Source organism: Mus musculus, chromosome 11 (assembly GCF_000001635.26).
Source record: "Mus musculus strain C57BL/6J chromosome 11, GRCm38.p6 C57BL/6J".
Lineage (NCBI taxonomy): Eukaryota > Metazoa > Chordata > Mammalia > Rodentia > Muridae > Mus > Mus musculus.
In genome coordinates this window covers 71553736-71575570 of record NC_000077.6, presented here as the reverse complement: position 1 = coordinate 71575570, position 21835 = coordinate 71553736, and the positions used below count along the sequence as shown (strand labels likewise).

General features: G+C 42.5%; 2 long non-coding RNA genes across 2 annotated transcripts in view; one reads left to right on the top strand and one right to left on the bottom strand.

Annotated features, from left to right (window-relative positions):
• Positions 1 to 971: 971 nt before the first annotated feature.
• Positions 972 to 18356, top strand: Gm33351. Its single transcript, XR_388800.2, has 3 exons — positions 972 to 1007; positions 3588 to 3717; positions 18117 to 18356. It is a non-coding gene; the product is annotated as a predicted gene, 33351 (long non-coding RNA).
• Positions 2388 to 21835, bottom strand: part of 9230020A06Rik (RIKEN cDNA 9230020A06 gene) — a 56648-nt gene continuing 37200 nt past the window's right edge. Inside the window, exon 6 of the long non-coding RNA NR_152165.1 lies at positions 2388 to 3367. This is a non-coding gene — a long non-coding RNA (RIKEN cDNA 9230020A06 gene). The remainder of the gene's footprint in view (positions 3368 to 21835) is intronic.

Genomic DNA, 21835 nt, shown 5'->3' with positions numbered 1-21835 from the left:
ACTTAGTAGCTCATCTCTCGGGTTTCTTATGGAATTATAACACTGCTTTTATACAGGGCTTACTGCAATTCTCTGCTTCCGGGACTCCCTAGGGCTCTTGGAACATAGTCCCCACACTCAAATATAGGAAACTATTGAACTGTATACTTTATTTTAATGATGAATAAAAATTGGTCAACTAAGGCAATCAAACTCCTAGTGGGTGCTGAAAACCATTTCTTTGTAGCAGTGAGGAAAACACACCCACATACTCAAAAATAAGGAAGAGAAATCTTTGTAGTTTCTAAAGCAAGGCTTCTAAAAGAAACTGGAATACGGGAAGTTTAACAGCAGTAAGTAAGGCTAGGACCATACAGTCCTCTGCAGGGCTGGGGTTTCTGAGAACTGGAAACCATTTCCTACCCAGTCAAGGTTGTGTTGGGAACTGGATCTGATGAACCTGGGTCCAAAGGGGAGCAGGGCCTAGGGATGTGACAGAGGCTGTCAGGAGATCCTCACTGGAAGCCAGTTCAGCTCAGGACCTACCTCATAAGTGAAGTCTCAATGGGGAGGCATTAAACAGCTGAGGAGAGCAGTCACCATGACAACATAAGGAGACTAGAGATTGAAATCACGTGCATCTGAGGGACTATAGATCAGTGAGGATACTCTGAGGGGGACTGCAGAACAGGCATGCAAGAGACTTGAAGAGGTCAGGAAAGGAATGGCAGCCTAGGCAGAGCTGAAATGGCAGTGCAGAAAGGAAGCGGCTGTGAGAAGTGCAGATCAAAAATGGAAGAGAAAGGTCATGAGAATTTAAAACTCAGTAGGGAAACCAACCTGGATGCCAGACACAGCCTAACAACAAAGCTGGACTTCAGAGATCAAGCATAGCCCAGCGAAAGAGGCGATGGGGGGTGGGGGTTAAAGCTGTAAAAACAAAGCTGAGAGACATGCAGAGAGAGCTGCCTTGAAAGCTCACATTGGGGTCCAGCCATTCTAGAAGGATCAACGGCTGTAACTGACAGGTTGGTTCCTCAACAGCACCCCAGAGTCAAAAATGCCACGGACTCAGAAATTCTACCAAGAGCTGAGTAGGAAAATCACACGAGTCTTGATCCACGGTGATAAGACTCCAGAACCGGAAGCTGTTAGAGGGAGGACTTCACCTGTTGGATGTGCTGATAGAGTGCCTGAGTCCCCCCACTCCTTGCAAAAGAAGAGTGCTATAAGTACCTCCCACAAAGATTAAGTGATTCAATCTACCTGAAGCCCTTGGGACAATTTCTCCCTCCGTTAAGAGAGAATGAGAGTTGTTAGCCTTTTTTTCACTGTGTATATTCATCTGTGCATGTGTGTGTGCAGTATGCCTGTGGAAGCCGGAGGAGGACTTCTGGGCTACTTCCTTAGAAACGACATCCATCTCCTTTGAGACAGGTTCTCTCTTTCGGCCAGGAGCTCATCTATTAAATTAATTGGTCGTGTGTCCTGAGATACTTCTGTTTGCACATCGCCAGGACTGGGGTTGTAAGCATGCTCCACAATGCCCAGAATGTTTATGTAAGTTCTGAGGATTGAACACAAACCCTCATGCTTACCTAGCAAGCACTGTACTCATTATCTCTCCAGGTTAGGAAATGCTATCGTGTGTGTGTGTGTGTGTGTGTGTGTGTGTGTGTGTGTGTGTGTGTAAGAGAGAGGGGAGAAGGGGTGGGGAGAGAGCTTCATTTATCATTTTTCTTGCTGTCAAATTTCTCCTGGACAACACTGGAAACCAAACATGGAGTTTAGTTCAAGTCCTTTCTGGGCTTGGAACTGCTTTCTTGTCTAGGAAGTGGGGAGAACAGGACTCTCTTTGGAGATTGCCCTTTATGGACTCTGCTCTCACATAGCATTTCATTCAACTTTTGTAATAGCTTGAGATGTATTACTGGATCACCATCACGCAGAAGAACAAACCTGGATGGTGAGAAGCTAATGGGTTCCCCCAAAGTCCTTTATTGAGGAAACATAGGGGCTCTCTGACCTCAGACCCACTCTCCTGCCAGTATAGTATGAAGGCAGAGGCTGGGGGAGGCAAGAGTCTTAGCCTTGAGTCTGGTCTCAGAGTTTCTGCTTCCAGATGCACTTTCTCTGGCCTCAGAACATGGAGTGCTACCTTCAAGCAGGAAGAAAATAAACCATCGTGATTTCTTTTAACAGCTTCAATAACCAACATGACATTGTGAAGGACGTGCCAATATTTGTAATCTCCCCTGACAAGTTGTTAAGTATTTATAGAAACATTTTCTCCTGGCCCTGCTTAAGGAAAGTACTGTATCTAATTTCCTCTGGAGACATGTGCTGGGGAAAATCAGAAGGATGATCTGTCATCATAAATAGCAATAAATAGTCGCCCTGGAAGATTTGCTTGTTTAGCGAGGTTGCTTGAATATTAACATCTCCCTTTAATCTTGTCTCTGTGGGGAAAAGTTCATGACATAAGTATGTGCTGAGCTCCAGGTTTGAGGGAAGCTCAAGGCTGGAGGTTGGTGACCTCTGAAGTCTGGATCAGTCTGGGAAAACTCAGGTAGGGGGAAGAAAAAGAGGCTCTAAAATCCAGGGAATAAGAGAAAGCATGGTTGTGAAGTACTAGCACGCTGAAAGTGAAAGCCACAAGATTTAGGCTTTAGTAGTTTCCCCAAGGTAATTCAATTCCTCTTTCTGGGACTCACTCTCTCAGTCTTCCTTATCTGTAAAATGGGGTAAAGGGTTAAACTGGAGGCTCCACTTGCTCTTGAATTCTTTACCAAAGTCCTGGAAGGAACTGATATCAAAGGGGAAGGGGTAATTCATTCAGGCCCAGTGAGTCACAGTCAGACCAGATCATTCTTGATGATTGCTGGATCCCAATGCCCCCCAGAACAGAACCAAGCAGCTGAAACCCACTGTCTCCCTCCTCTGTAAACACCTTTGAGCAAATGGCTTTTCTTAGGGCAGTACTGAATCAGGCCAGACTTTAGCTTTATATGAGCCAAGTTATACCTTTAAAAACAGACCGGCATGAGCCTTCCCAATCACTAGCCTCAGAAGCTGAAGACTTAGCCAAACAGTTACTGGAAACAAAAAGAATCTCTTAAATGAACTTGGTTTGTAAACCTCTGCAGGACTGAATTGGCCAAGCTCCATCCTCATGAGGGTTCCTCAGGGAACCGACATCAGCTCCAACGATGGAGCACACTGATGGCATCCTGGTGCTCAGAAGCTGGATGAGAAGTTTGCAGTGTAATGAGCTCCCCATCACTTGTGGTATACAAGCAACGATTTGCTGCTTGCCTCTTGATGCTGCTGAAGATGAAATCCAAAGTTCAGGGATGAGGTGTGGGTAGAGGATTGTTGAACTGATTTTCTGTTAAAAAAAACAAACAACTTTTAAACTACAGATTTTTGTTTTATCCCTAGTCTTTCCAACAAGGTTTGGATTGCTCTAGCTGTTTTTTGTTTGTTTGTTTGTTTTTGTTTTGTTTTATACCCTAGATACCAAGCAAGAAGAGAGTAGTCCTGCACCCAAAGGACCCAGGAGCATCATTGTGGGACACTGTCCTTGATTTCCTCTTTCTTTCTCACAGGTTCCAACTTCTATGCTTATCAACATAGATCAAGCTGAGAACCCAGAGGAACAAACGAGGCTCATGAACCAGAGACCTGAGCTGATTTCTTGGTTATTCTAGATTGCTCTTTGGGAGATTTCAGTCCATGGTGAGTTTGTCCAAAGGCTTTTGAGACCAGGTGAGAGGCAGTGCATCATAGCTGGATCCTGTAGAGAGAAAGTCACCCTCTTCTTGGTGCCCAGGACGCTAAAGAGAGAGGAAGGGTTGGGGTCCCCTTATCCCCTGCCTGGGCACACTCCCAGTGACCCCACCTCCTTCCACTCAGGCCAACTCTCAAGGGTTCCACCACACCCCTATAACATCACACCTCCATAGCACCACACTCTCATAACACCACATCTCCATAATACCACAGGCTTGAATTCTATCCACAGGTCTTCGCAATGAATCTCTGTGAGACTCTTATCCAAATCTCAGCAAACAGCCAAGGGACAGAGTGTGAAGGGGGCAAAGAGCTGCACAGGGCCCTCACATCTAAAGCTGGGAGGTTCTAAATCAGCCCTGTTTCCTCCACGCCAGCATTCCTGTATCTTTCCCAAGTGAAATAGAAAAGAATGGACATAAGACAATGACAAAGTGGTGAGCTGTTAGCCCGACTAACCTGTAGCCAGCTCTTTCTCTAAAGGGACAGACAGTAAATAGCCTTGTAGTTCTGTTGCAGTGCAAAAGTAGCCACCAATAATACACAAGGGAATAAGCGTGGTTATGTTTTGGTATAATCTCATTGATGAACATAGGCTTCAAAGGCTGGGGAAATGGCTCAGCGGGGAAAGTGCTTGCTGTGCAAGTGTGGGTGTCTACGTTTGGATCCCCAGAACCCATATGAAATCCAGGTGCGGCAACATATGCCTCTCACCCCAGGGCAGGGGAGGGGGGCAGGCAAACCTCAGTAGCACATTGGCCAAACAGCAAGCTCTAGAGTCAGTGAAAGGCCCTGGCTCAAATGTGAAGTAGAGAATGACATCCAGTGTCAAGCTCTGACCACTACACATCCACATAAACATGTGCACATTTCTCTCTCTTCTATCTCTCTCTCTCCCCCCACCCCCTCTTACACACACAGAGACAAAGAGACAGATGGACAGACAGACCAACAGACAGATACACATACAGAGAGAGAGACAGACAGATGTACACATACATACAGAGACACAAAGAGACAGACAGAGATACACATACAAAGAAAGAGAGAGAGACACCCATCCATACAGAGACAGAGAGATACACACAGAGAGATACATAGAAAGACAGACAGACAGACAGACAGACAGACAGACACACACACACACACACACACACACATACACACACCAAAAGGAAACAACAGACTATAAGCTATAAGCAGGTCTGACCTATAAGCAGTAGGTAACTAAATCGCTGCTGTCAATTGTTAGCAAACATTCAACTCCTTGATGGCTACTCACTGAGCACAAGTCTCTAATACTCCCTCTAAAATCTTTATATTCATAATGTATACACTAACCAGGAAGAGTTTTCCATATACTCAAATTAAAATCACCAAACTAATTGATTCTCCAAGTGAGAAATAATTCTAATAAGAATTACCCTGTGAGTCCAGCTAGAATTACTGTACATTAATGCTAGAAGAAATAATAGCTCTGTTTCATTTTGTAAATGTTCTAATTTAATGTCACCTAAAAGGTACATAAAGCAGTCTTCAATTTCCTCTTCCCATGAATCTGAAGTTGGCCTTCCCCATTCATCTATTCTGCAAAAATGATATTGAATTCTTGCTATAAATTAGTCTTTGTGCTAGGTGCTCAATATACAATGGAGTGCCTGAAATAAGAAACCTTGAGAAGGGCACTGGCAGTAATGTATAGCATTACAGACATACACATGTAGAATCCATAACGTTCCAGGATGGCCGTGGCACTAAGAGATGTCGTTTACCACCTCTGGGGTGTGTCTAGACAAACATCATTAAAATAAAACCATAAAGTGAGGACAATATGGGAGAATTCCCAAGTATCAAGAGGAGATGGGCATTCTGGGATAGCAAGGGTGGAATGAGACTATATGCTAAGCCAACCATGAACAAAAATGAGAAGAAACAAAGGTGTAGCCACCAGGAAGAACCCAAATCACAAAGACTATGCACAGAACTCAGGCTTTCCCCTAAGCTACAGGGGGGCTGGGGGATATTTCCCTTTCAGTTAGATATGCATCTAGATAGGCCTATGAATCTCCAGTTCTTCAGAATATAAAAAGCAAGAACAAACAAGAGAAAGTTCTCTTAAAACACCAAGAAAGCATTGGGGAGGCCTGAGTCAGGGTCACACACAGGAAGCTGAAGGATGCCCAGGGCCAGGAACAGCAGCATGGTTGATTCTGAGACTTCACCTCTTCTTTCATACCCTTTGTCTTTTGTATGATTCCTGGGGAAACAGAGCATCATTTGTAAGGAATTTGGTCCCAAGATATTCCTTCCCATTCTCCAGACTCTTGCAAAGGCAAGGTGACAGTGAAAGCAGACAGAGATGAGAACATTCAGATAAGGACTATGAAGAGCCCACTAGTACACCTCTATGCATGCCATCCCTAGGCACATTACTGTTATTTGCAAGAGAATCTACTTCCTGCACATGTCCTAAATCATGTAACCCTTCAAATGCTGAGCCGACCATGCCATTGCTTGTGTATATATTGCTTGTGTGATCTCACTTATAAAATCCCTCTCCTGGGGAAGAGAGTAAGAGAGAAGCACTAAGATGAGCCATCAGTCTGCTCTGGTCACCAACATTCTACTGTGTTAATTAAGAAGCACCATGGGAGGCCGGGTGTGGTGGCACACACCTTTAATCCCAGCACTCGGGAGGCAGAGGCAGGTGGATTTCTGAGTTCAAGGCCAGCCTGGTCTATAAAGTGAGTTCCAGGACAGCCAGGGCTATACAGAGAAACCCTGTCTCCAAAAAACAAAATAAAATTAAAAAAAAAAAAAAAGAAGCACCATGGGAGAAAAGAGTTCTTGGTCCAGTTGCTGTCACTGGACCTTGCAGTGCTATGGCAGTGGGCACTGCCCACCACGCTTTTTGGCATGGTTTTCTGTCTATCCTACTTAACCACCAGTAGTGGTTTGAGTGAGAATAGCCCCTATTAACTCCCACACTTGGATGATTGATTCCTATCTGTTTAGTCTAGACATCACTAGACATTTGACCTGATTAGTACATTTATATCCCTTTTAGTAAGTTTTAATAAACTCATCTTGCTAACCATTTCCATCTTCTTTGGTCTTTGGGAATTCCCATCTTTTACCTTCACAGCTCCTCTTACCAAATGGGCAGTTTGTAGTTCATCATGTGGCTTGCTTGATTCACAAAGTACAAGAGATATAATATCCTGCTGCTCCAAGCTGAAGGTTTGAGAGATTGTTTCTATTGTCTAGGAAAGAGGAGGAGAGCCCCACAGAATAGAACCAGCCAGCCATGCCCTCATAGCTCTCTTCGCTTCCAAAAATAATCAGGATGGTGTTTTTCAGTCAATTGACTCTACTGCAGTCATCTGCTACAGTAACTGAGGCTATAGGAGCAGGATAAGAAGAAAAAGTCAACAACCACTTAAAGCGGGTTTATGCATGAGATAGATGGAGATCCCATTAACCAGAATATGAAGTACAGGGAGAGGAAACTCAGCTGGTATGGAGGAATTCCAAATTTAGTCTTGACTTAGCTGAGTGTACGGGATGAGGAAAACGTTTGGCAGTCAGAGGCAGGTAAGGAGAATTTCAGATAGAGACAGAGTTTTGAGAGACATTGTGAGAAGAATGGGGAAAACATTGCCCAAGGATGAGCTGGAGATGGAGGAGAGGGGGGCGTCCCAATATGTATGTCTCAGATGAAGAGTACCCAACTCTCAGACCAAGGCACCCCTTTTCTATGTAACAGCGTCCAGTGCATACATAAATGGCTCTTGAGAAATATATCGTGAAAGAATTGCCTAAGGAATCCATCAAACTATTCTCACACCTCAACTTTCTAAGAGAGTTGGGAAAGTCCCACAAAGTTTTTAAGCAGGAAAAGAATTTAGTCTTCTTCTAGATTTAACTTGTTATGTGCCATGTGTTCCATCATTGGTATTCAAAATCAAGGCTTAGATAATATGCAGAAGAGAGTCACCACAAGAGACTACTGCTCTGGCTAAGTTTGCCCTTAACTGTTATCTGTGAATTTGAATGACTAGTGGTTTCATTATGTTGATATAAATTGTACCCTAAATAATAGATGTGGCTCTTATGCCTAAGCCATTTGCATCCACAATATGTTTCATGCGGAATATCTGCTTCTATTGTGCGAAGGTACAGGCTGCATAGATATCTAATGAAGAGCTCTCAACGACAGCTGTAAGCCGTGGGGCTCTCATGAACCTCCCTAGCAGATCGCATTTTATGCATGTGGTCATAGCACTTGATGGCAGACATGAGCGTGGCCTGTGAATTCCACTGGAGAAAGCATCTCTAAACCTTTCCCTGACCAAGTATCTTTCCCCTTGTATCCTTTGCTTTGAGCCACAGGCACAAAGGCTATGATTCACTATGTGCCCCAAAGCAAACGTGAGGACAATCTTGAGGACTCCTAACATACATATTGCACTTACTAGCCATTGTAACTGCGTCCAAATTTGGCAAAAATATACCCTGACATCTTAATAAATAGCCACTACCACTTCCACAACTGCCTATAGAGAATGCTGGCCATTGGCTAGTCACTGGGTCCCTTCTTTCTAACATATGACAAAGCTCTAGTATATACAATCTACATTAACATTCAAAAGCAGTTTTTGCATGTTTGGGGGACATCTTCTCACTATATAGCTCAAGCTGTCCTTGAACTCAATCGCTGTGTAAGCCCTGCTGGCTTTTAATTGTGATTCTCCAACCTCCACTTCCCAAGAGCTAGGATTACAGGCACGTGTCACTATGCCTGGCCAGGAAAGAAAAAGTTAAATTTTAATGACAAAATTATAAAGACAAATAGGTTGTATTCATGTCCATATTTCCTGGCCTCGGGACCCCAATCCAGGGCCACACAACTTGTGCAGAAGGCCTAGTTTATCACTCTCAACCTGTGGCTCATAGATCATTGTGAAGGTCTGAATTCATGGAATATCCCCTTTAGACAGCAAAATACTTCTCAATGGCCAACCCGAGCTCTGTCTCTCAGAGCTCCTCAGCAGCTTCTTTGCTGCCTCTTATGCAAAGATACAATGCTTTCAAGTGTACATGGTGCTTGAGATTAATATAATAGGAATTTCTTTAAAAGTGAGAGTGTATTTGAGCAATGGAGATGACTATATATTAAATCTTTGCAAGGAAATAAACTGATTTCTCAAAATCTACAATAGACCGGGAAGACAATATAAAGACATACCTACATTTCAGAAATGGTGAGAATGTGATGAATACAGATCCAAAAAGAAACAAAATCAGAAGAAAGTTTCTAGAGGAAAATACCATACTGAAGTGTGGTTCCACAGAGCTCCAAACTCAAAGGCCTTAGAAGAGGGAGGGGAATGTGGCCATCTAGAAACAGGTAAGCTGGCCAGGCACGATGGTCCATCTCTGTAATCCCAGCACACAGAAGAGGAGAGCAGAGGCTCCAAAGAAGCTCTCCTGGGTTACAGAGAGAATTCCAGACCAGCCTGGGTTACTGGGTGAGACCCTGAGTTAAAAAGGAAAAAGCAAAAGGGAAAAGGGAGGAAAAAAGTGACAAGATGAATCATGGAGAAGTGATGAGGACAACCACTGGCCATTCTCTTCCTGTGACATCTGATAATAGTGAAACTTTGTGTATGCTACATTGAGCCCACTAACGTATCTGATTGGCCTAAGTACAAGGAGAACTGGACCCATGCATTCAGATGAGAGCCCAACCAGACATTCCTGTGGAGGTCTGCTCATCCCTGCTTCATTTCAACAAAGGCCAGCAAGAGAAATACAAGCACAGGCTCTCAGATGTGAGGACACCTGAGAGGTTCACCAAGCAATTAAAAACTAACCCTGGGGAAAGAGGAATGAGACTTGATGTTCTAATGCACTAAAAGTTCACAGACACACAAAACAGGCGAGCGTGAGGTTTCCTTACAATTAATTTGATCTTCTGAAGATTAAAGTTGAAATCAGTAAAAAGGAACGTCCAACCAGCAGTCAGGCTCAAGACTGGTGACTCTGACCCTGAGAGCCAAGGTATTCAGTGAATGCCACTGAAAGGTAAGTAAACTCACTCCAGCCAAGGCAGCCTCGAGATAGTATATTAAAATATTTTTTCCTCTGGACAGAGAACAAGAGCATAAAGTGTGAAAGTAAGGATGACCCAGAAAACACACACACACACACACACACACACACACACACAGAGAGAGAGAGAGAGAGAGAGAGAGAGAGAGAGAGAGAGAGAGAGAGAGAGAGATTGAGAGAGAATCAGAGCTGTCTTCTGGTTTTGAAAACTCACAGCCAAGTGCACATACCTCCAGTCACTGCAATGCGGAGATAAAAGAAAGAGACAAAGCAAAGAACACACAATGACACATTCTAACCAATTACAGCTATGAGAAAAACTAAGTAAGGGGGGCAGGTGTCTAATGATTCATGGGGAGCACAAACTGGTCTGGATAGGTGAAAACAAAAAAGAGGCACAAAGTTGGGTGGGTAGGGAAGGGAATGAGTCTGGAAGGAATGGGGGGGGGCACATTAGTGAGATAAAAGGCATTGTATAAAACATTCAAAGAATTAATAAAAGAGAAAATAAAGATTAGCATCATTTAAAAAGAACAAAAAAACAAAACCTTAGACTGGAGAGATGGCTCAGAGGTTAAAAGAGGACCTGGGTTTGGTACCCAGCACCAGTATGACCACTAATAATGCTCTCTACCTCCAGTCCTAGGGGCTCTAACTCCCTCTGCTGGCCTCCATGGGCACTGTATTCATATGGTGCACAGACATGCATGCAAAAAAGAAAGGGAAAATTAGTAACTTTCTATACTAGATTTGTAAATTTGCATAAAGTAAATAGCTTCTTTGAGAAATCACCTAAACTGACATAAGCAGATGCAGAAATTATGAATGGATTAATTTTAGGGAAATGTAAAATAATAGTTAAATTCCAAATAGACACAAACTTACATGAGACAATCTTACCAATTACCTTAAACAAACAGAAAAAAAAATCATGATTTTTGTTTTTGAGTCAGAGTCTCACTCCATACTCTCTGACCTTGAACTCACTAAAATTACTAGTCACACAGAGACTCCAGAGTATACAGGAAGGAAGCCATATTCACTCATAAGTTATTTATAACCACCAATACCAAAACTCAGTAAGCATGACATCAAAGCAATCCCACCTGCCAATCACCAGAGCAGTCTTACCTGCCAGTCACCAGAGCAGTCTCACCTGCCAATCACCAGAGCAGCCTCACCTGCCAATCACCAGAGCAGCCCCACCTGCCAATCACCAGAGCCATCTTACCTGTCTACCTCACATGAGTCCTTAAATGTCTCACAGTTTTCTAATTTAAATAACATATTAATATATCAAGGGTATGAAATATAACTGTATTGAAATATCAATTTATTATCTCCAAGAAGAATTTTGCTTAGAAATCAGTCATTATAAGTCATCATATCAATAAAAATGTGAGATTACCTCAATTGAAGATGGAAATTTATTTGGCCAAATTCAACATTTTATATCCTTCAGTACACTGAGAATAAAAGAAAACTTTCTTACTCTTACAAACCCATCTGTCACTAAACTGACAAACACAGCTAATGGGGAAAACACATAAAACATTGTACACTAAAATAGAAACGTTGAATAGTCTGAAGAAGATGCTGTTACCATCATTCCTGTGCCAGAGGGTTAGTCACTGCAGAAGAAAGAGAAATTAAATAGGTATGTAATGATCGTGAAGGAAGGGGGAGGCTCACCAGCACTTGTGGACCACATATTCCCTTCTCTTGAAAATTAGGGAGAATCAAAAGGAAAAGGATTACACTTAATTAGAAAGCTTAAATCTGCTAGCCAGAAAAACACAAGTGTAGGGGGAAAGAAACAGAAATGGAACTGGAAATTGATGGTTCTCTATCCCACGAGCCAACCCCAATCTACACGGCTATCATAAGAAAGCTTTATAACAATGCAGTCAAGCCAGCTTGTTCATACAATGTCTGTAGCTGCTTTCCTAACTGCAGAGGCAGAGCCTATTGCTTGAAGCAGGGACCATATGGCCTGACAAGCCTGAAGTATTTATTGTCTGACCCATCATGACAAGATCACCAGCCTGTGGAATAGAACTGCAAGCTCACTCACAAAGTGTTTAGAAATAAATTTATAATGAGTACACAACTTATGAAGTAATAAAAATATTAAAGAGTAAACTAGAATCCAAGGCAAATTTAAATAAGTCAATATAGATACTATGTATTAGAAAATATAAAATGTATGCTATAATATATAAGTAGAACCTATACGACATATTACACTATATAGTATATATAATTCAAATAGACTATATATTATACTATTTTATATGCAGCATAATATGTGATACATATATGTGTATATATATATATATATACATGTACACACACACATACACATGTGCGCGCATGCGTGTGTCTGTGTGTGAAATGTCCTGGAATAAAAATATTCAATATTATCAATGTCTATTCTCCAAATTAATCAATTAACATAAAGTAATACCATTTAAATCCCATTTAAACTCCCAGAGCAGTGCCTATTGAACATGACACTGTACTGCAAAAAATTCAAATAAAAGATTAAAGGAGAGAAGGAAGAAATTCCACTCTGACAAACCACTTTGCTTCAAAACACCCTTCCCCGACCAGATATACACATGTCAAGCTGAAAAGTGAAACAAGCGAGGCTGGACAGAGCATTTGAAAACAGCATCCTAAACATATCAGAGTGACAACAAGATGAAAGTTATGGAAACCAGACCTGCCAATGGACAGAAATCCAAAGCAGTTATCCTGGTCTGGAAGCATCCCTCTGCCCAGCAAGTCACACATGCAGCAAAGGTGGCTTATAAACTAAGAGATGCTTTTGAAGTCTTTACCGACAAAGAGGATGTGAGCTTCAGTCCAGGCTTTGGAACCTTGGAGATGTCCAGACTGAGCTTCAGATGCCAAAGAGCTACATCCAAAGATGCAAGACATCCAGAAGTAAACAACCCCTTAAGAAGACTATCTTTCAGCTTCTGGTCCCCAAAGCTGGACTGAGGCCATCTGAGATCACAATCACTTGGCAGAACCAAATGTCAAGGGGAAGTCACTGTGCAACACGTAAGGGGTGAACTAGAATAAGAGCCAAGTAAAAATTCAAGGCTTAAACATACAATGGCATTAAGACTTCCAGACACGGCTCGAAAGAGAATTGGTTAACTCAAATATTCATGAGAAGAAAATATTTAGAGTGTAGACAGGGAAACACAGGGAGAAAGACTCGCATGGGTTTAGCTGAGTCTCAGAACAGGAAAGAGAAAACAGGTCAGGAACAAAACATGAATGCATAAAATGGCCATTTAAATTCCCCAAACTAAAGAAAGAAATTAATCCATGGATCTAAGACCTAATGAATTCTTAGAAAACTAAACAAAATTTATAACCCCCCCTCCAGAAGCATAATAGGGAAATGATGGTAGCTAGTTATGAACAGGGGGGAGTGGGATAACTAGTTATGGGGACCAGTACATTTATTCTACAAAAAGAGAAGGGTGCACAGGCGAATTCTGTACAGCAAAAAATGTAAGACAATTAAGGATGAATCCTGTTTTTCCATTGCTTTGATAGAGACCATGATCAAAAGTGACTTGGGGAGGAAAGGGTTTATTTCAGCTTACAGATCTCAGGTTCTACTCTGCCACTGAAGGAAGCCAACACTGGAACCTGAAGGTAGGAACTAAAACAAAAGCCAAGGAGACCCAGTGCCTAAAGGCTTGCTCATTTACTTTCTTAAACATCTCAGGACCAGTTTCTCAGGCATGGCATAGCCCATAGCGTACTGGGCCTTCTCCTATGAACTTGTCTACAGGCCAGTCTGGTGGTGGCATGTTCTCAACTGAGGCTCCCTACTCTCAGAAGACTGGAGCTTGTGTCAAGTTGACATAAAACCAATCTGCACACCATTCTTGTAGAGGACCCCAGTTCAGCTTCCAACACTCACATGGTGGTAACCCACAACCACCTTCAACACTAGATCTGGTGCCCCTTTTGGTCTCTGTGGGCACTGCAAGCATGTACACACACACACACACACACACACACACACACACACACACACACTAAAATTTAAAAATACACAGGAACAGAGTACTAAAACAGCAATGTACTAAAACAGCAATCAACGTAGAGTTCCGCAGCCAGTGAGAACAACTCTTGAGAACAAAGTGCATTGAACATGTTTTCAGAAGAACAAACACCAATAGATTTCATCACTAATTTTCACCAGATACTAAGTGGAAATGACATTTAGTGAAGGAAAAAAAGAACAAAGGGTAGTGCAGAGAAACAATGAGAATGAGCCGCAACAAGGGAAAAAATAGTAACACCGCCTAATGAGCACTTAAGTGCAGGGACATTTAAAATATACAACAGGAAGCATGGGCAACTAGAGGACCTAGTGGAACTGAAGTATTCTGAGCTTTTGGATGGTGCAAGAGGGAAATAAGGACACTAGCTAGTGGTGGACTTGGTGAGCCCATGAGGATGGCAAAAACTAGAGGGACCACTAATGAGCCAGAGAGTGCATTGCTCCCAAACACCAGAGCAGTGGAGATGGATTGATGTATGTGTGAATATATGCAAGATTTTTTAAAATATTAAATATTAGTGAAGATTTATTTAAGCAGATGTTTGAAAAACACTAACCCCTATTAAATCATATGCTATAGGTATGGGGACAGTGCAATGGGCTGGACGTTTGTGCCAACTTCATACATTGGAACTCTGCCTGTGTGGCTCTGCCTGGAGATGGGGACTTTGGGAAGCATTTGGATCAGACAATAGTGCTCCCCTGTAGAGATGGGGCCCTTGTAAGAAGAGAAGAGATGACTCGTTTCCTCTCAGAATCTGGTGCCATATAAGGACACAGCAAGAATCCAAGAATCTGTGCCCACTGAAATCTCTCTGAAATCCCACCACCTATCACTGTAAGATCAGTCGCCCCAGCCTTCAGAATGGTGAGAACGAAAATGTCTGTTTTTCAAATCTCCCAGTCCAGGTTCTACAACAGTGCAAAGGGACTGAAGCAAACGGATGGCCAAATCCCGTGGAGGGTGTCTTAGTTACTTTTCCATTGCTGTTGAAAGAAAGCACCATGACCAAGGCAATTTATAAAACTGTGTGTTCAATTTGACAGTTTCAGAGGGTTGAAGTCTATGATGTCAGAATAAAGGAAGATCTGAGCACTCACATCTTGATCCAGAGATGAGAGAGAGAGAGAGAGAGAGAGAGAGAGAGAGAGACAGAGAGACAGAGAGACAGAGAGACAGAGACAGAGACAGACATATATAGAGACACAGAGAGACAGAGACAGTCAGTCAGACATACAGAGAGAGAGACAGAGACAGAGAGAGACTGATAATGGCACAAGTCTTTTGAGAACTCAACGCCTACTCCTACTGACATATAACATGCCTCCTTCATCAAGACCACACCTCCCACCTCTCAGTCCTTCCCAAACAGTTTCACCAACAGGGGACCAACTATTCAAATATCTGAGCCTATGGAGGACATTCCCATTCAAGTCACCAGAGGGGAGTTCACAGTTTTGTGCACATGGACGTTTCACCTGCAGTGATGGTGATATCGATATTAAGGGAGCAGAGATGATCTATGTGCTTTACTTTAACCAATTTGATAATACACTCATGATTGGTGTTAGAATATTTCCTGCTGTCAAGACTTCAAATTCCTAATAAAGAGCGAGCTACTCAGGGCATAGTTTACCATGATGTCCCTAGATGAGGCGTTACTGGCCACTGAGAAGGACTGGGAGAGAGAGAGTTGGTTTTCTTTAAGGGTGTGGTCCCTGGTAAATGGACGATGTTTGACTAGAATCCCACATTCCCAAGAGTATATAGGCAGCACTAGTTGGTCTCAGTAGATTTAAAGTAAAATAAAGGACACAAAGTTGGGCGCATAGGGGAAGGGGATGGATCTAGAAGGAGTCGGTAGAAGGGGCTAGTATAATTAAAATGCATTGTATGAAACTGTCAAAGAACTAATAAGTAAAAAGGAAATTGCATACACATCTGAAAAATAACAGATTTATAACAGGTATTATATCTAAAATAGGTCTCTACTATATTAAAATGCCAACTATAAAAAGAGATACAAAAAAGAACTGGGATAAAACCTACAAAATGATTCTTAACATCTTCAAGTTAGAAAGAGTTTTCTATGATAAGGCATATAATCCATAAACCACACATGCAGGGCTCACATTTCTAGTGTCACAAAAATTTAAAACACTTTTATTGAAAAAAAAATTACCAAGTTAAAGTCCAAGCCACAGCCAGGAGATGTTCTACAAAATATGCTTACCACACAAAACAAATTTACAACCAGAGTCTGTCACTATCCTATACAAGTCCATGAAAACACACACACACACACACACACACACACACACATAATAAAAACATGTAAATATATGATGTACCTTTTCATTGAAACGGTACAAATAGTAGTCATATAAAATGCACCTCTTCTACCAATCAGGGAAATGGAAATTAAAAGAACAATGAGATTTGATTTTTTTTTCCACTCATTACATCTCCAGAATTAAGAAGAGGGATAGTAACAAATGTTAACACAGATTCGGGGAAACACATGCTTTCAGGTACTTGCTGGGAACTGCGAACGTGTGAGATCATTCGGAACCCATGAAGCACCATCGACCGATGTGTAGATTTGCATCTCCACTATCCCAGCAATACCAGTCCTGGACACCCAGCCTGAGCATGAACTGGGGCACACACAGGGAGGAACATGCAGCATTGTTATAGCCCACAGAGAAAACTCTGAGGTTTAAGGAGGTTTAATGTGGCCATCAAGACAAGAGGTAGGAAATAAACTATGGGACCCGGGAGTTCTCTGCACACATTGAAATCATGCAATAGTCCTCACTGACATAGAAGATCGTACAAGATGCTACATCAAAGGAAATCAATTGAAAAATAGTTTGTAGATTATGCATGTCCTAGGACTCTGGGAGCATGGACACCGGCCTATTGGCATGGGTTAGCTGTAGAAAAAGAATAAATGATGAGCAGATAGATGGTAGTTTCATGCAAGAAGAAACCATGTTCTGCCCCAAACTAAGACTGAAGGGACCTGGGTGCTCAGCGTTTTAAAAGACTTATGGTAATTCTCAGAGACTTGAGGGAAGGCTAGACCTTTGGTCTCTGAGGGCTGACACCTTGTGGTGAATGGATTCCTTGTCAGGGACACAACCCTGCTGCTTGATACATCCAATTAATAGCCCAGATCAATTTGTGATCCCTCACATCTCAGATATATGACCCGGTGTTTTTGATTAATGAGTCATGTCTGATGGTGGTTCCAAATTATCCATGCCACAGATTTAACCCCGCTGCTGAGAGAAAGCCGATTTCTTTATGGTCATGTCTGATGGTGGTTCCAAATTATCCATGCCACAGATTTAACCCCACTGCTGAGAGAAAGCCGATTTCTTTATGGCCATGTGAAGGAAGGCAGGCTGAAAGTCCTGTCTAGCCAGGCAGCTTTGAAGCAAAGAAGACAGACACGCAGTCTGCCAGGGGAGGTAAATCTCTCTCCTAGGACATTTGGACAGCTCTCTTCCTTTGCTGTCTATGCTAAATCCTTCATTAATAAGCAGTAAACCTTGACTCATGTCTGGAAGTTTTAATTGGCCATAATTTGCACTGTGCTACTTAAATCTTCGGAAACTCTAAGACTGTACTGACGTAATGCCTGTGGAGAATGTAGCTATACCTATATATCTATATATCTATACATATATATCTATATGTATATATGTATATTCATATGTATATGAAGGATATATATCCCCAAACACAGCTTTTTATTGGATGTTTCCTTAATCATGGTACTAAATAATTATTTTTAAAGACAAAACAACAAACAAACAAACAAATAAACAAAAAAAGGCATTTTGATCTTAAAACTAGGATTTTAGGTACTGGAGAGATGGCTTAGTCACTAAGAGCTCCTACTGCTCTTCCAGAGGACCTTAGTTCTGTTCCCAGCAACGAAATAAAGCGGCTCCCAATGGCCTGTAACTCCAGACCCAGGGGATCTGGTGCCCCCTTCTGGCTTCCAGGAGTACTGCTCTCATATGTGAATACCTACACATACATAACACACATAAGTTTAAAAGATAGTTTTAAAGTGTTGGTTTTTTATGCTCAAAAATGACTCTAAATCTCACTTACTTCAAGCGCCCTTCAGGTAAATCACATGTCCTGAGTGTCCTGGCCACTGTCACAGACTCCACAGACCAATGGACCCTGCGATCCCTATGTTTTGTTGACCCAGTAAGATCCCAGCTACTCTTGATGGAAGCCAGTGGTGATAAAAGTGAATTCAGCTTCTTTGGTTTCGTTTGGTTTCCTGTCCTACTGTGAAGCATCGAGAAGGCCATTACTAGAGAACAGACTTCGAGGACTCCAGAATCACAAGCTAAGGTCAACTTATTTTCTTTATATAAACTATCCGACCTTTAATATTTTGTTATAGCAACTGAAAGTGGTCTATGATGGTCACTGTCTCAGAAAGTGGTTCTCTACTATTTCTGTCCTTTAAGTTCCTCCTATTTTGGTCTATGAGGGCACTTCATCCTGCATGGAAGAAAAGATAACAATCGATAATAGAAATTCTCTCCTGTTCCCAGTACTCAGCCTGCTAGGTGGGTACCACAGCAGGGCTATTACTCCTGTCTTGGGGGAAGATGAGTCCCTGCTTCCCTCAGAAGTCTAACTGCCCTAGAGCCCAGTGTCCCTCACCATCTCCAGGGGTTTATGTCTGCCCTGCATTTAAATGTTAACATGACTTTACACTCCTTTGTCAAAACCGTCTACAACCAGCTCTGTTGTAGCAGGAAATCCACAGTCCCCACCATGACTTCTGGGTGGCGCAAGCCTGGGCAGTGAGCCTGTGACCTCCTCACCTCTCCAGGCCTCTCCAAGCCTTCCCTCAGACTAAAAATCATGAAAACAGAACGCTCCCTTCATGCTAGTCCACTCTTTTAAGTTTCACATCTCTCCAAAACATGCCTACTTCTTCACTCCCCAGAACCTAGAGTCTCATATTTTGTCGAGACTTTTGTTATCGTCTAATGGAGAGTTGGTCTGTTGGAGACTTACTTTCCCACATTGGATAAGTAGGATACATAACTGGTGCAACCACTCTGGAGTGACTGGTCAGTACTGTGTATGCCCAAATCACACCACGGCTGCAGAGTCAGGGTAAGAATGTTTAATTAAATCATATTATTATTACATTTACTAGTCAGAAACCAAGAAATCACACCAGACTGGGAGAGGATAGACCTTCCAGTGAAGGAAAGGTAGTGAGAGAGATTCTGGAATTTTCTTGAAACAAGGATGAACCCATAGATTCTCTGAGGAATTCATGAACCTTGTACAGTCTCTCTCCCTCTCCCTCACTCTCTGACTCTCTGTCTCCCTCATTCTTGCCTCTCTCTGTGTATCTCTGTCTGTCTCTGTCTGTGTCTCTGTGTGCCTCTCTCCCCACTGCTCTATGTGTGAGCCAGATAGAAGTGGGTCAGGGGGCAGAATTTCAGAAGCAGGTGGAGTACAAACACCAGAGGGTCATACTCTGATGGAGTATGGGCTCATAGAAGGTCATAGGTTGGTAGAGTATGGCTTATAAAGAGTCCTAGTCTGGTAGAATGTGGGATACACAGTGTATGAAGCTGGTAGAATGAGGGCTTGCAGAAGGTCAAAGGTGTGGGCTAATGTGCCTTTCAAAGTAGATTTGTCCTAAACCATCTGAGGCATGACTTGATCTCTTCTTCATGATGATTTTCTTTTTCTATTCTGTGAGTTAAAAACTTAATGCTATAAATTAGATAAAGAGTTCCCCACAATGCTTTTTATAAAGTAATCCCAACAATAGTAATGGTGGGGTGGGTCTAGTGGTGGTGGCATCAATGCTGTCTCTATAGCTGAGAAAGACTTCAGTGTATTGATAGATTTTTAACCTATTATGTCAGTGGCCCATACAGTCAGACTGTTATCACTTGTCTTGACTGTAGTGAAAACTAGAAAATGGAAAATGGCTCCTCTAAAGATAAGCATATCCCATGTTGTCCTGGGTACAAAATAGAGCAGCACTCCTTGCTTGGCACTAGCCTCTTGGTTCCCTAGAAGCTGTGACAGCCAGATTTAGGAGAGGTCTGGGTGTCAGCATTGGGGATGTCTCTGGTATCTTCATTCACTTCCCATGTAGGAACCTGAGGCTTTATTCTGAATGATAAATCAGAGACTTGGTTATCTGGAGAGGCACTGGGGGAATGGGGAAGCGCAGTGCACACTAAACAGCTCAGTGTGGGAAGCTGGAGTGGCCTTCCTCAAGTCCTCATCTTTCCAAGGCTTCCATAACCCACCGCAAGTACCCACACAGTATGTGGGTGCTCAACTGAGTCTCTAGCTGTAGAGGGAATCAAAGATGCCCTTTCCCCTTCTTTTGCCCCCTTTATATTGAGTCAGCTGGTGGGGTATGGTCTTGCAAAGGTTTAAAGATGAGAGGTAGTCTGCATGTGTGTTTAAGGATTAACCTGGGACTATGGCTAACATTTAGGCTACTATCATGGGCAGAGGTCAGTAAGAATCACAGAAAAGCGTAGCTGTACTTCAATGTATCCTGGAGATTGGTTCTATGACACCTGACACACACACCTGCAAGTACCAAAATCTACGAATGCTTATAGTCCTTGTATAGAATGGCATAATATTCACATGTGTCCCACACATCTTCCCACCCACTTCAGCTTATCTCTGAGATATTCATAATAGGAAATACAATGTAAGTGTTACATTTTTGTTTAAGGAGTAATGACCCAAAGAGTCTGTTCTTGGTATTAATCTGCAATTGGTTAAATTCATAGAGGCAGATACTGCATTGGCCAAGGACTCATTGTATGTGGCCAGAATTGGATTTCTGTCTGGGACCAGTATCAAGCCTCCGTCTCTATCAGTGATCCAAATACTCATTGTATGCTCATGGTGAAGGCTAAGCTGAGCTTGGAGTAAGGATACCAGGAAAACTGATTAGATATCAAATGGTCTTGAGGTTGCTCCCGTGAGGGTGTCGACTCATGGGCAGGAGCTCATCTGTAACTGATGGGGTCAATCACATCAAAGTGATGGAGGGTGTTGGTTTAAAATGTGGATGTTGCAGCCTCATCCAATTACCCCAGGGCCAGGGAAACTGTGTTTCTATTAGTTCTCCTGGTTCAGCTGCTGCACATAAGTTGTATCACTCTGCTTTGAGTTCCCAGGGTATCCTTTCTGGGAGCTGCTAAAGACATATTGTACAGGCTCTAAGCACTTGCTTATAGTCCACCTTTTGCCTCTTTGAAACTCAAAACCGGGGCAAATGCATTGTTCAATCCTGGCTATGGAAACTTGCATGGGCCTCAAATGTTGGATTTGACTGTGCTCATCTCTGGGTAGCTTTCTCCAGTCATAGAAGGCAGAGGACATGACAGTGATGGTCACAGTGTTAATCAGCTGAGAACTCACTGTGCCAGCTGCATGGCACTCAAGCTGCATATCAGCCACTTCCATCCCCACAGCCTAGGGGTCGGAACTGTCCTATTACCATTCCAGACAGGGATGTAAGTGGGTTTACCCAGGACAACGAAAGGGAAGTAGAGAGGAGACATTCCTGAGCTAGCCCACTTATGTTTTTTCTTAAGCCACAGTCATCTATGATATTCTCTCAACAGTAAAAAGTGCTAACATGGACCCTGTAATAAGAAGTGTCCCAAACAACTCCCAGCTGTAAGTCACACTTGCCCCATCAAATAATGAATTTGTCATGCCTTTGCCACATGGAGCCTACCCATTTTCCTTTCCTGAATTTCTCAGCAGCTTGGGGAAAGCTGGGACTTTCGCCCAGTTCCTGGATATGT